Source organism: Dermacentor andersoni, chromosome 2, assembly GCF_023375885.2.
Source record: "Dermacentor andersoni chromosome 2, qqDerAnde1_hic_scaffold, whole genome shotgun sequence".
Lineage (NCBI taxonomy): Eukaryota > Metazoa > Arthropoda > Arachnida > Ixodida > Ixodidae > Dermacentor > Dermacentor andersoni.
In genome coordinates this window covers 162,983,887-162,999,940 of record NC_092815.1, presented here as the reverse complement: position 1 = coordinate 162,999,940, position 16,054 = coordinate 162,983,887, and the positions used below count along the sequence as shown (strand labels likewise).

At 44.7% G+C, this 16,054-nt stretch overlaps 1 long non-coding RNA gene across 1 annotated transcript in view; it reads left to right on the top strand.

Moving 5' to 3' along the window:
* The window catches only part of LOC140215970 (uncharacterized), a 91,020-nt gene extending 75,315 nt beyond the window's left edge, over nt 1–15,705 (top strand). Inside the window, exon 2 of the long non-coding RNA XR_011892587.1 lies at nt 15,419–15,705. This is a non-coding gene — a long non-coding RNA (uncharacterized lncRNA). The remainder of the gene's footprint in view (nt 1–15,418) is intronic.
* Nucleotides 15,706–16,054: the final 349 nt, after the last annotated feature.

The following is a 16,054-nucleotide window of genomic DNA, read 5'->3' as shown; positions in this document are numbered from 1 at the left end:
AGCCACTACTTTTGGCCACCAAATAACCACCGCTCAAAATTCCCCTTAGAAAGGAGGAGTTCTTTGCAACGCCTTGGGCAACCGCGTGCTGTCAGACGAAATCACGACAAGGACGAGGTAGGCCTGATTTCGAAGTACTTCGACGTTGAAAAATTGAGAAAGCAATTCTTTTGACCTTTTGGAACTACTTTTACTTCATGCGACTGTGCAAGGGGTGTCGTTGCGCATTCAGTTACAATGTAGCGTATTAACGCGACAGCGTTAAGGAGCTCATGTCGCAGAAAAGCCGGTGTCGTCGGTGTCGGCGTCGGCGGCGTTGGCCGCGAGCGATAAATCCCGGGAGGCACTTCATCAATAAAAAACAACATGCAAGATAGGCTGGGTGGGAATCGAACCCGGGTCTCCGGTGTGTGAGACGGAGACGCTACCACTCAGCCACGAGTTTTCTTTTTTTTTATTACCGGCTTGGCAAAAGAAAATACAATGTGACTATTACATGGCCATAAAAAACAACTAGTCAATGCCGGATCAGTGTGGTGTGATAAGAACGATGTAGGCTAGTCACTTTGTCCAAAGCACTTAGCCAATCAGGAGGATCACTCTGTGCACAGAAGAATTCGCGTATATATAACACACTTTAAATGAAGTATTCATGTGCTGGGTCCTGAACAATGCGCTCATGTCTAATATCCATACGCGTTCGCCACATACTGTACATGCGCAGAAGCATTAACAGATCGACAGGCACTCCCTCTGTTTCCGCGCATGGCAGGTAGCGTATCCCGAAAGCACTTAACGGCAATTACTTTTTAAGGCTACGTTTTAGAATGTCCCACAAAAGCACTGCGTCATGACAGTCCAAAAAGATATGCACAATCGTCTCCGGTTTTTTGCATATAAAGCAATTCACAGACCAAGGTACAAAAATGCCTTTGCTTTGCAGCCACGGTTTCACTGGAAGAGTGCCTCTATGTATGGAAGAGTACCTGTATGTATGGAAGAGTGCCTGTATGTATGGAAGAGTACCTGTATGTCGCGAAAATCTTTTATGTGATGCAAGCGTTTGTGCAAAAGCTGCATAGAGTATTTGCGATGTTTATTTGGGCCTCAACATGGGAACGTACAAGTCGTAGTAATCTGTTCCATAGAGTGTTCAATGGGGGGCTGGGGTTGTCACATTTGTTCCTCAAACAGATTGTAAGCAGGTTTCTTTTTTTGCGTGATCAAAAGGATGCTTTTCTGAGAACAATGATTCAAGCTAGACTGCGCGATTCATTGCCTGATTATGTAGTGCCGTCCATGTATACGGGGCCAATGCCTTTAAGTGCCTTTTTGCGTGAAGTGGTCGCGTCTTTCCGAATACTAAAAGCAAGATCTTCTAGTGAATATCTGGCCGCTGTTACTAGTAAGAAGTTGTACAAAGATCTCGTTGATGTATTCTTGCCTGTACCGTAGTATCGTACAGTATTTGTTTTAGGTTCAGAACGAGATGTTCTTAAGAGAGTTAAACGAATGCCTGTAAGAGCTTCTGTTAAATCTTTCTTTTTTCACTCAGCCACGAGTTCGATGCTTCAAAGCGGTACAAAAGCGCCTCTAGTGAATGCGGTGTTGCCTTAGAAACGAGCCGTAGAAAGTTATACTGCGGTGTATATCGCTAATTCTGAACGTGTAAATTACAGCAGTCGCAGTTACACGAGTAGCGAAGTGCGTTCCGCTACATTTTTTCTGCGCTTTCCGCACACGCAGAGCCATCTTGCGGCAAACACAGAAGACCCCCTCCTCTCACGTACGGCGCTGCCCCGACAGGTGGCGCGCCACGCACGCATTGGAGCTGTGTGGGGACCGGTGCGAGGCGTGTCGCGACCCGAACTCCCTCTCCCCTGACGACGCTTCTGTGTGCTACCTCACGGGTTGCAGAATCAAGCGTCCTTCCTTTCTTTAGATCACTATCTGTCTATCTCTCTGCCCGTGCCAATTACGACGTTTGGCTGGCGTACATCGTTTCCCCCTCCGAGACACCGAGTTCTTTGGTTCGTTCCGCTTGCTCAGGCGCACGTTTCGTTGCTCGACGCTCACCGCGTGATTGGTGGGTGAAAAGTCTGATGTGGGGTGCCTCGTAAGTGATCGCTGCGCCGTAGCGCCATGGTAGCGCATTGTCTTACACCCCTTGGCGGGACGAAGGAAAAGCTGTCGCGTTCCACTCTTGAAGGCGAAGCTTAAGCGTCCTCCAATTTTTGTTTAGCACAAATGAACTTGTGGCTGTGAGCGGCAATCACATCACAGACTCAGTCTACCGCATACGAGCTCTGCCGAAACAGTACCAAACAGGACTAACACTTCCGCCGTTTCTAACGACCTGAAAATAGCAGATGCGGTCAGGCCGTGCACGTGAGCTTCGTTTCTTTTTTTCTCATTTACCAAGACCTCAAAAAGTAAAGACTCCGTTAATGTGGCAGGCTACGTGCTATCTCGCTGTAGGAGAGATGACAGAAGTATTGTTGAAATTGAAAACGAAATCGGCAGCATACGTCGAAAGCGAGGAGAAAGGGTGGGGCGGGGGAAGATAGGTGTGGTGCTGGACAAGATACTTAATGGTACATAAAAGTTGGCCTCCACTCTTGTGGTTAAATAGGAAAAACTCGCTCATTAGCCGAATAAATAAATCACGTTCACGCTAATGTAGTGTTAAAGAACTCAGCACATTATATCGACTTTTGTACAAAGCTGGGCAGTTTCTGTCACTTACTCTAGACGCCTTGGCCAGAATGCTTTGTGGCAGATTAGTACATGGCAGCGCAGTAGGTATCGTTCTTGAGCATCCCCATATATATCTATAATTTAGTACTAGAGGAAACATTGCAGGTCGGTGGCATTCGTAGGTGCCAAATGGCGCATGACGTTTGCACGCGTTGCTCGGGAGTAATTTAGACATGTTGTTTCTCTTATGCGTGGCTTGCGCATAACCGTTCGACACGCCTAAAACGGGATTATCAAGACGCGGTTTTGACCATATAGTTTTTACAGGGATGCTGTATAGCTCTACCTTCCAGTCGGTCCTTCGTGTTCGGAGGCAAACATTGTGGAGGCGCTTGCGCCGGTGCGTTCCTTGCAGCACCAGCAGATGGCGCTCGTCGTCCCGGACCCGCGCCAGCTGCGGCGCTGGCATCGTGGGGGAGACAAAAAAAAAGAACCAGAAAGCTCGCCTTCGCACACAGCGTTCGCCGCCAGCTTTTCCTGGTAAAGATTACGGTTGCATAAGCTGTAGCTGCCGGGAAGTGGCAATTGTGGCATACGAAGCAGGGAGTGAGTGATGTAACTACACCTTCGTTTCTAAAAGAAGAACCCGCCCAGCAGCTTATTTCTCTTGTGACAGTGCCATGGGAAGGCCACGTACAGTTAGGACTCCTTAAGAGCAGCGTGAATACGAGGCGCGTTGGAAGTGTGGTTAAGTGTGTAGGAAATCGTGACGGCGGCCTAGGAGCTGTGCCGTGGTCCCTACATCTGTATCGGCGGAGTGGTGAATGTGGGGAGTGGAGCGGCGGCTGCGGCGACCAGCGCTGCAGGCTTCCAGAACAACACTGTGCGTGCACTGCGCGAGCACGCGATGCTCAACACTGTTTTTCTTGTCTTTTGCTGCCGGCCCCAAGGCAGCGGCTAAGAGCGGCAACTACAGCGTTCCCGCGTTGCGGCGTTGGTGGGCGCGACATGGCCCCCCGACCAGACGGAAACGGCGATAAGGCGAGTTAGTGAAACCGAGTTGAAAAGCGCCCGTGATCAGACTGAGTAGTGCGAGTCCATTTGTATGAGTAGTATTTGTATGAGTTCATGAGTAGTGCGAGTCCATGGATGACTTAGCGCAGCGTTCGGGTGTATATCTCAGGAAAATTACCACGCGTGCTGTTTACAGTGTGTCTAGTTGATTGGATGCAAAATGATTCTAAAAGTGATAAAGGGACCCGTACGGGGCCCGAAACGCCTGGTCTTTATTTTTCTTTTATTCTTGGCGAGTGCACATTTTTTGGCATCAATAGCTGGGTGTGAGATAAAAATCGAGGTTATTGGTTAATCATAACTGCGAAACAAAAGCGCGTGAAAAACATGGGACAAACACATTGTGTGCTAATTATGTTTGTGTTTAAGAGTCTGAGAAGCCTCCTCGAAGGCACCAAATGCTAACTAGAAAATAATGTAGCCTAGTGGACAAAGCTTTCATTGTTTTATTTTTATTTGACTCATCATCACTTATGTCTAGTTCTTGCTAATAGATTTTAATATCGGTAATGTGGACGACTTTGTAAAACAGGTTGAGACAGTGCAATGTATATTAAGCGAAACTACAATGACAGTGATCACACTGTGCAAGAATGTGCGCAAAATTAAATCCAACAGCTTAAAGCATAGTGCAAAAATTGATTAAATATTGATCTCTCAAAGGTATTTACGAACTTGATATATAGGAAGTAAAGCACCACTGGTACAATTAAACTGCAGGGCGAGTATTTAATTTTTAATTGAAATTATTAGATCGAAATAAGTATCCTCGGAACGAAAAGAAAATTCTGGCTGAATGTTCTGTTGTCTCTATTGCTGTTCCACAAAAATATCCACTTCTCTCACTAAGGGAAGCACTTAATACCGCAAAATTTAAAAAAAATCGTTCGCTCAAACAACAAAATAGACAAGGGTATGGAGCGCTGAACTGACATGAACCGACCAGTAGTTTGTGTTCATTCGGTTTTTGCGCACCCTTTAATTAGGGAAACCATTTTAACTAAGCCCCGAAGAACCAACCAATCTACATAGCCTACTAACGAAGTGTTCTAAAGTTTTTGCACGATATATTTTAGTTGTGAGACGTTCTTCTTTTTGTTAGCACACCGTATAGAGCTGTGTGTGGCCATAGAAAACAAAGTGGATGGATCTTCGAAACAGTCCTCAGGGAAGAAACGTACATGCAGAGTTTTAATTACCCTCCAGAATCCTTAGTAGTGTTTCTAGCCTCTGAGGCAAACGAGTAGAGCTAACACACAAAAAGAAAGCAAAATTTTGAACCTCCATTCCTTTTCCAGTCAGGCAAGACGAAGTGCCGGTTAGAAAACAAAGTTGTGCTAAGTAAAGGAACCGAATTTCGCGTAAATTTGGAATGAGCAGAAGAAACGCAGTAAATAGAAGGAAAACTGAGGCACAGTTTGATGTATGGGAGAAGCTACAATAGACGATATGCATACATCGAGAAATTTGTTTGAACAGGGTGAAGGCTTTCCTGCGATCAGGATTTCTGGATGACATAGATCCTCCTGTCTACCAGTTTGAGAAATGACAATAACTTCAAAATAAGAGGTAATTTCTTTCGCGAGAAGTTCACTGTAAAACATTTTTTATCGACGTTCCAATTCCAATTTGTTCCGATTTGTTCTGCACTGAGTTTGAGTAAATGATGACGGAGGGGCTCGGAAGCTGGTACTCACATAACATAGCGCTGGACGCGTCGGTGCAAAATGTGAAGTAGTGCATAAAACTAAACTGCACCCTGCATTCTTAAGAAAACACAGTGAATCTCTATTAGTGCTACGTTTGTAATAGCAAACTTGTAAGGGTCTGGCATTGGCGGAGCAGCGGCATAACCTTCCTTCAAGGAAGATGAAATCTGCGGCCATAATTGGACTGTCAGCACGAATAGAAACATGCAATGGAGAAATCTACAAGACGAATTACTGTCTGTGAACTGAATCTACAGAATGGCATTGGCGAACAAACTACGGCCATCATTGCAGATTTTTTTTCTGTCTTAAATGAGCACTGTGTCATTAACTAAGAAGAACTGGTTAAAGTTCCCTGGAAGTGATAACAGTGATGTATTATTATCAGGGCCGATTATTCGGACAAATGACTGTCAATTTTATTCACAAAGCAAGAGAGACTGTAAGGAAGGAAGGAAGGAAGGAATAATTTTATTGAAAGGGGTTGGGATGAAAGGTTATGAGCTCGATGGGTGGGGCCCCAAGTCCAGGGCTCCACTGGCTGCTGCTGCCTGCCTGACGTGATCCAAAAGCGCAAGCTGCACCTCCTGGTCAGAGCTGGCGAGTTGTGCCTCCCATTGCTCCAAAGTGTTAGATAATTGAAATTTACCTAAAAAGGTATTTAAATTTGGTGGTCGATTTTGGCAGCCCCACGAAATGTGATATAGCGATGGCGACCCGCCACACCACGGACAGGTGTGCCCATACAGCGTTGGAAAAATTTTGTTTAATCTTTGTAGGTTTGAACACCACAGTTATAGGAGCACTGCTGTGCAAGTCTCTATGTGTCACTCACGGTATAGTAAAGCGATATAAAGTGTCGCCTTAGTTCTACAGTACTTTTAACTGCAAGTGTACTAAAGTTATGTTCTCTGCAGGGCAGCGGATTTCTGCAAAAGTCACGCTAAATTGATGTAGTGCGTAAATAGTGTCTCTATGGCTGGACACTCCACAGCTCCAAATTTATGTCGTTCAGGCGTCCACACGGACCATCGAGAAAGTTCCACGAGAGTGTGCGTGTGTCAATTGGAATAGCAGTGTTGATGGGAGCATAGTCGTGCGATTCGGTATGCCACACAAAAAATATGCTACCGAAAGGAGTCACTTCCAAACCTGAACGCACAACAAAAAACACCAAGCAGTCAGCAGGTACCATAAAGCATCACAATATGGTTCGCGCACATCATCAGCCCCAGAAACATTGATAAAAAACCTAAATAACGTGATTTATTTGGCTATTTGCTTTTGAAGCGTTTTGTGTGACAGCGCGAATCGTCTGACAGCTAGACAAGTACAAACATACACGTGGAAACGTCCTCGTGTATTTGGGTTCTTGTCTGGCTGTCAAACGTTTCACGCTTTCACACGTACCATAAACATACTACCCAAGGAAAAGCGCCGCGGCTTCTCAAGAGCTCTGTCACGCCTACTTGGCTTTTTGCTTCGCCATATCGTCATCAGCGCTTTATAATTCCTTTTGGTTTAATAAACTTTTGCCGTAACTGCCAATGAGTCAACATCGAATTAAAGCTGCCGAAAAGACCAAAAGTGATTTAAACGGAAACGAGATGGGTTAACATTTTCTTTTGCTTTCATTGGGAACCTCAAGTAGTGCACGCCAAAACGGTGTTACACAGACATTATGAGAACGTTACCGTGTTTAAAGACTGCGCACTTCTGCAAATTATTTCCGAATCAAAGTCGAATTTATTTCCTATAGTCTGCATCAGCAGGCGTTTGGTGTGTTGTGACACTACGTACACGAGCACATGAGGGGATTGGACACTCCTGCGTGTATCCATGCACGGCGTAGCCGCGTCTGGAGAAGGGATTCTGGTGGTTGAGCCCATGCCGTGCGTTTCAAGAATTGCGGCCCCCGGATGGACGCCACACGCATCTTTCGCTTCTGCTTCACACAGACCGCCCTGGAGGAAATCGGCAGTCGCCTTTTCCTGTCCTCTTCTTCAGCCTTCGTCTCTCTCACTTTCAATCCTTTCTGTCTTCTCTTGACTGTTCACTTCCGAGTTTTCCGGCGGCAAGGGTTAAGCTGGAGTATTTATCCAAACTTGGGTTACATTATATTAGGTTATAGCGGTGATACATGGCTGGTCTCTGCAGACATTCTTCCAACGTAGTAGCGTCCCGTTCTTCGGTTCGGTGGTGGGTGGGCACCATCGCCGCCGAATTTACCAAGGCTTACATGGCAAACGCTTTCCGCTTCCAAGATCGCCCCTGAAAAGAGGGCGCGCCAAACCGACTTTCCATTTCTTATTGAAAACAAACCAAGACACATTTCCTAACTACCACATTTTTCACAGTGAAGGAAACACTACCGCAAGAGAACTGTCACCATTCCTAGTTTCTAAATGTCTAGCAAACACGATTGAACCTGGCTTCAGAGCATCAAAAATGGCAAGCGGAGACCTCCTCATCGAACTGACTAAGAAAGAACAAGTTCAAAAGCTTGCTGTACTCTTCAGTATCGGGGACGTTAACGTTACAATCTCTGCGCACCGCTTGCTCAACAAAAGCAGGGGAGTACTATCAGATAAAGGCTTCCTGAACCTCAGTGACGAAGAGCTCCTTGAAAGATTTTAGGAGAAAAATGTAATTAAGGTACGAAGACTAACAGTACGGCCGTATGACCAACAGATCCCTCTCATTAGGAGCCAACAAACAAAGACACCAAGGCCAATACAGGGGAATTGTGCCTACCAATCCAAGTAAAGAAATTATAAATAATGAAATTTAATGTGGATGAAATAGCAATAACAACAGGTGGGGAACGAGCCCACGTCTTCGCAATACGCGTGCGATGCTCCACCAATTGAGCAACCGCGGCGTCGTCTTCCCATCCACTTTCTGGGGTATTTATGTGTTACTACTAATGCTAACCCTGGGAGTGTTAGCCAGCGCCACCACTTACAAACCTTCGCGGCGGATGTGGAATATCATTTCTGCGGCAGGCGTCACGATGACGCGATCTTTTTGGGTGAAAGCAACTGGTCAATAAACCTACCTGAAGGCATGAATGTTGCCGGGTTCGAGACTCTCATTATTTAATAAAAGAGAAGACAGGAAATTAACCAATGGTCCCGATATTTTTTAATCATACGTACACAGTTATGGAATTGGACACTAACATATATTAAAAACAAAAGGCACCCCACAAGAACAGATAATACAAGAGTTTTGAGCTATTCGAGAAAAAAATATAAAGATTACACAGAATTTTGCACTGACGGCTCTAAAGCACAAGAGCACGTGGGTGTAGGGACTGTAACGAAAAAAATAGGAAACAAGTGTTAGAATACTACAGTATGTCTCTGCTTTCACTGCTTAAGTTTATGCTGTATTGATGGTAGTTGAAAACATAATCACTGACAAACAAGAAAATACAATCGTATATACTGATTAGTTAAGTATCCTGAAGGCTCTAAATCGGAAATCCGAGTGTGAATCCCTGGTAGGGGATATTTTAAGCATGGTGACTCAACAAATACGGCAGATCAATTCATTTCTCTGGATTCCGAAGCCATGTTGGCATACCAGGTAAGGAAGCAGCAGATAGATGCGCATCCATGGCAGTGTAGAAATGCATAAAGAACATTGCACTTCCTTACAAAGATACTATCCGAGCGAATTGTAACGCGAATGGCACTCTTCCACAAACAAGCTGCATCTTACTCAGCCCGTGCTTGGCGAGTGCAAGTCATTTATTCACTAGGAACGGTTTTATTAAAGTAGTTTATGCCGACTACGGATTTGACACAAACCCCTTAAACACATTTTTTTACTTACAAAAAAGACCCACCAACATGCGAGAAGTGCCAAGAACCGCTAACAGCGAGACACATCTTACTTACACGTACACATATTGAAACACACAGACGAAAACTGTGCCACAGTATATAAAAATTGCGCATGCTTTTATAATACATATACACCCTGCCTTAATTCTAGGAGATAACACAGTAGTGCAATTACCTGACCTGCTTAAATTTCTAGACAACGTCGGCTCTTTCCACCAGCTAGTGATCAAAACAACTTTTGTAGTTTTTCAGTTTGATTTCATAGCACCTTGTGTTTCACACCTTGGCCGCTGTCGCTCCAATAAACTCCATTTAGTTACTTTAATTTCTAGAGTGCCGCAATTAAACACTCACGCATTGGGCTTCAAAATGTTTGAAAGTTTTCATGATGTGATTTCTTGCGGTCCGGTCTTTGGAGAGCACGCTGCTGGTGAATTAACATTGTTATTACGCCTAGCTTTCACGCAACATCGCATACTATTTGATACTTTATTACGGCAAGTGTAATGTCCCATTCATTTTCACTTGCCTTTGTGAATTCAGCATTCGGCAATAGCTCGTGCGATTTATTATCCTCCTAGAAATTCGAGATACACTTAAAATAGATTCAGTATATCAGTAGGTGCATCCCTGTACGCTGTTGCGCCATAAAGCAGCTAAAAAGAAAACACGAAACGTCAGCATCTCTCGCGCTGCCCCTAATTATGCTGTTTGGATGAGCGGTTTGGTAATGCACACCACACATCATCACAACATCATCACCACACACCACACATAAGTTTATAAATAAACTTATACTTCGCGACCTATTTTTCTTCCGTAACCTAGCAACAAGCTAGCGGCACGCCAGACGCGCAATATGATGCGTCATGCGCCAGACGAGTCATCGAAGCGAGCGAGGCCGGCTGCGCATGTGAAGTTCGTGAAGCACGTGAAACCCAACAAGCCCCGGCGTTGGGCTCCCGGCGTTTTCTAGCGTTCCTTCTGCATTTCTACATGGCACCACTTCACTATCGGACTACGGCAAGGTGAGAAATATTGTTGGACAGTCTGCGACGCATTTCGAGCAGATTTAGGTTTACGGCACAAAACCGAGATTAGTGACGTAGTAGCGAAAACTAGCTCGGCCGTTCTGGCGCAGTTAATTTGAGTTAATGACTCGTAATGGGAGATATTTGCTACGCTTTCTATGATCCACAACATTATTGCGACTTATTTCGTTAGGTTTTGGGCACGCTTGCCGCACACGGCTATGTAAGGCAGTTAGCAAAATGCAGCTCGACCATGCTGACGTTTTCGCGTGTACGGAATCTTATAGGGACAAATTCGTGACGCTTTCCCTGACACCTAACATTATAGTATTTCGCTACTTTCTTGGATAATTCTCAGGTACGCGCCCCGCGCCTGGCGTTGTACCTCGGTTAGCGAAAAGCAGCGCAGTTTTGTGCCGCAGTTTCGCGTATGCCGAATCTTACTGCGACAAGTTCGTGACGCATTCTCAGACCCTCAAAATTATTGTATTTAATTTTGTAACCTTTTGGAACACTTTTGAGGCATGCTTGCCGCGCCTGGGGTTGTGAAGCAGTTAGGGAAAAAGCAAGCCGGCCGTGGTGACAGTTACTTTGGCGTGTTCTGAATTTTAGTGGGACAACTTTGTGATGCTTTTTATGGCCCTGCAACAGCATATGTATACCTTCTTTCGATACTCGCGCTTGTCGAAAACGCGACGAGCGATTGCCAAGAGTGGTAACACGGAGTGTGTTGCTTGCGCCGGCAGGACGCGTAAAAGGTAACGCCGAGGAGCTCAGAAACCAAGAACTTGACAATCTGTCTTCTGAGCGACTGAAAAAAGGCTTGCGCCCACGAATTTGTCTTGAGTGCGAGTAGAAGGCATTCTCCGAGCGTGTAACATGGTCTAACTCAGAAACAGCGTTGTCGCCACCTCTGTGTATTTGGCGTACCATCGCGTCCACTGAGGCCAAGTTGTTTTGAAAACGCTCAGGCACCCATGAATATGCGCTCTTAAAGTGCAGGAAATAATGCACGGGAAGGGAGAGATGCTTGAAAATCAGATGTTTTCTTGTTCTTTTATGACATTGTTTGGGAGGAGGCTATTTGCTACGAAATGTATGTAACAGTGAATTTATCTGTAATGCCGCCCATTCACGACTTACGCACCTGTCGCCTCTATACGCAATATTCCTTTTAGGTCAGTATACCAAAATACATACGATACACGCTTCCATTTTACTTTTTTTCAGCTGATGGCATCCGGTGGAGCTCCGTACGGCAAGGACTGCTGCTTACCTGGTGCAAGAACTTTGGATGTATGCACAGAAAGCCCGGAACGAGCATTTATATCGAACAAAATAAACATTTCATCATTTCAGAAGATGTCTTGCGTTTACTTTATGAGATCGCACATGGCACATGTTCGGTGGAGGCTTGTAAAGATCATTCTCAATCATATTTACTAAATAATAAAACGATTCCGTGCCAAGGCCGTGCGTGGTTCTGCAGTAGAAGCGAAAAAAAAATGCCGCGCCGGTCAGCGGAGCTGGCGTGGCGTGTACCAGCTGGCGTTCAAAACGCGCGCGCCCAAAACCGAAACCGCAAGACGTTAATCCCATTCGCTTGGCGCGCTACAGTCAATTTGGCCGCTGGGATCTATGGGTATGTCCGCTATTGTTGAATCTCTTTCTCTATGGGAGTTTCTTCTACAGTGTTTCTAGAAAAGGGCGTTGCATATGCTTTCTCGATAACGCAAGCCTATGCAAGTTATTTCTCAAAAATGTCTTCTTCTCAATATCTCTTGCAGTCTGTTGCGGCGAACTCACATTGAATATGGAATCAGAATATGTAATTCGTCAGGATTCTATATCTTAAACTGCACTTATACAGAATGCCAGTGCATTATAAACTAGAAAAGGCAGCGACCATGACAAACCCGCGCATTCAAGTCGGCTTTGGCTCGAGGACTTACGTAAATATTTTCGCACTTCTGTAGAGTTAGCCATTAAAAATTCATGTTAACTTGCCTTATCTTTAACTCCTCCCCACAATTTAACGTCTTATTTTTTTTATAATGTTTGTCACTTCCATTCCGCCGTGGTTGCTCAGTGGCTATGGTTTTGGGCTGCTAAGCACGAGGGCGCGGGATCGAATCCCGGTCACGGCGGCCGCATTTCGATGGGGGCGAAATGCGAACACCCGTGTATTTAGATTTAGGTGCACGTTAAAGAACACCAGGTGGTCGAAATTTCCGGAGTCCTCCACTACGGCGTGCCTCATAATCAGAAAGTGGTTTTGGCAGGTAAAACCTCATAATTTTTTTTGTCACTTCCACAGGATTTCATGTGATTTCATTTATTGTTCTCCATCATAGCCTTATGTCGCAGTGATCATCAGTTAAAGGGTAATTAGCCCATTCGCAGCACCAATATTAACTTCAGTTTCGTAGTCTGAAATACAAGCACTGACTGAAAGCGCTTTCAATCTACCATATCATTTGCAAACGCGTTGTAGTTCATTGTTACATTTATATATGTCGAAATGCTTTCTTGGTAATCTCTTGAATCGTGCATGCTGTTGATGTTGTTTTTCTATATTTGTGTACCTTCGCAATTTATGCTCCTCTATGTATTTCTTCGCCCTTAAAACTAAGTAAATACGAAGTTATAAAATTTGTTCATGTCCTATTCCGTTGACCAACGGTACTGTTTATGTAGTGGCGAAGCTTTCTCGTTATCGAAGAGAATTTTAATCTACCTTAATTTGATAAATATTACTAACCCATACACTTTACGTAGAGCCCTAAGTTTGCGACAGTTCATTCTAAGTTGCCTCGTCTTTTCTAATCGCGGTACTTGCGTTAATAATCCCGTACCTATTAGCAACGAAAACTTGCCTGGCATCAGTCCAATGCGGTGTCAACGAACACAAATTTCATGCGATAAATTTGATGACACTGGAAACGATTAGGTGCGTTTGTGCTAGATGCGCTCGGCAGCTACGAATCAAACTAAATCGCAAGAACATCGTGTGTGTCGTTCTTTTTGTTTGTTTTAAATTAACAGATCAACGTTCGCATCCAAGACATGGTGCTACAGTTAGAGAGATTTTGATGGAAGACAGGTAAGATATACGAGGGACGTCAAAAACAAAAAGCACAATATTCGAATAAGAAAGACTGGAAGGTACGACGCAATGTTCGCAGCAGGCGATTCACTTGATGCTGTTGCCCCGGCTAGCTCTATTGCTCTCCTGGGATGCGTTCGTCGCCCGGCAGATCCGGCCTCTGGCGGCCACGCAGCATGTTGCGGCTGGGGATCGCTCTGTCCCTTAATATGCACTCAACGGTCAGGCCTGCGGCCAGAGCAGGACAGTCAGCAAAAGGTTGACGCATCAGGGCCGTTACCATTTTCCTTGGGACATTAACGACTAGGAGCAGTGTATTTCTTTACTTCTCTCGCGTCTGTGACACAGCCCGCTTCTGCAGACTGCGCGCGGGTTGGTTGTGTGTGTGGTCTCTGGTCTTGCAAGGTGGGATGGAAGTTTCTTCGGGCAGGACCGCATGCGTGTTTCGCGGTGTAAAATTTGGCTATGACGTGGCTAATGCCTGAAGCAGAAAGAGAATCTACCATCGCAAATGTATCGATGTATGAATCCGGGAAAATTCGTGGCTGGTGTGTGTGCTTGCAGGAAATTTTTAGGTTTTTGCGTGCTTTTTTTCTCTGGCCCAGTGTTTCGCAGCCATTCACTGAAAAAAAGTTTAATACCTTAAAACAGGTAATAACTTTCAAAAACAGGTACTCATTGTTCGAAACGTCTTCTGTAATTATGCTTTTCAGGAAAGATGCGGGCGACACGTAGCGCATTTCATATTTTTTTTTTTCTGGCAGCGTGGATGCTAACTTTTCCTGCTTTTGGCCTGGTAGATGTAAATTTATTTGTTTTAATAAATTGCAGTTTCTTACCGATTAAAAAAGCTAATTGTTCATAAAGCTCTTGTATATGCTGAAAGTACACAAAATTCGGCTAAACACTGACTACTGTGGCAGACTCATTTTTAAAGGTGGTCCTTTGTGTCACTTCATTTATAGACGCAATGCTTGATAGTATTAGGAGTGACCTTTATGCCGTACTCCATCGCACATTGTCATTGTCAACATTTGCATGTATCCCTCTACTGACATTAAAGTTCGTCGACGCTCGTTCTAATGCCGCTGGCTTCAGGGCGCCCCTCCATGACTTGGCGGGAATGTTATAAAATGATAGAAATTAATCAATCACCCAACCAAATGCTTTCATAGCGCCCAGAGACAGCTACGAGGCCTTTGTACTGTTTCACTTAAAAAGTCATACGTAGCAAACGATGTGCAGAAAATTGAAATAGACTAGACGAAATCCTTTGCCAGAGAGGAAGAAATGGGGAAAAAGAACACAATGAGCGCGGGAGCAAAACGGAGCTAAGCATACATGTTTACCTACGCCAAAAGGACTTCTTCTTGGGCAAGTTGGTACTTTGATTTCCTAGGTGTACTTTGTGGCGCAAAATACATTTCTTCAAAAGGGACTGTCTTCCTTTCTTCAGTCGCTTTTCAAAAAATGTATTTTGCGCCACAGAATATACCTAGGAAGTTTATCTATGCATGTACAGGACACAGCGATTGAACTCTGAAATATCTCAGTACAGACAGAATAGTTAATACACGGTTTTTCTTTTCTTTATTTGAGCAATGGGACGGTTCATCAGCGAATGCCTCAGGTGTCTGAGGCTATGTGGCACCGAGGCTGCTGTTATCGAAGCTTACGGTAGAACCTTTGTACCTTGTGCTTACATCAATATTAAATAAGTTCAGAACAATCCAACTTTTTTGCGTGCTTAGAAAATGTTTTAAAATCTGCGCCAGAAGATGTGTCAAGAACTATAGGCTGATTAATGTTCTGTCTGCCATTTAAGAGCTTGTCGAATGAGCTGTTCACAATGTATCGTTGTATTGTGTAAAAAGTGTTCTCGTTCGAAATCAGCCTAGATTTCTTTCTGGCCGCTCAATGACCTTTGACCTTGTAAGCTTTACGATGCAGGTTTCCTCGCCAATAACGCAAAGGGAGCAAGTGGATGCTGTCTACTGCGACCTGAGCAAAGCCTTTGACGTGAAACATCATCCCCTACTGCTCGAGAATTATCTACACTTCGGTGTTGGAGCTGCAATTTATTGTAGCCCTTCTGCGAAACTCCAACCTCGATACGTCCTTCTTCGTGAGCATCAATGACCGATCTTTCGCCTGTACGGCATCTAGTGGTGTGCTCAACTGCTCCGTCTTAGCAAGCCTTCAATTCCTCATTTTTATAAAGGTAGTTTGCTCAGCAATCCGGAATTAATTTATCCCTGACGCTGATTACATCGCAATATTTAAGATGCGCAGTACTGTCGCACTTCGCAGTTCAATTTATGCCCTTTCTATGTACGACTGCCCGTACGTACGACTGCCCGGTAAAAAGTCGTACGCACATGTGTCTATGCTATATTGTGTCTGTTAAAACGATATATGCATTTATAGTCCAGGGGACCGATATAAAACATGTTTGACCTCGCAGATCTTCTACGTATTACATGATGTCGAACACCTCCTACGTATCGTTGGCCTCAGTGTGGAAGAACTTGGAAAAGCGAGTCGATCCTGAAGGCTGTGCTCACTAATGAGGCATGCCGAAGCACT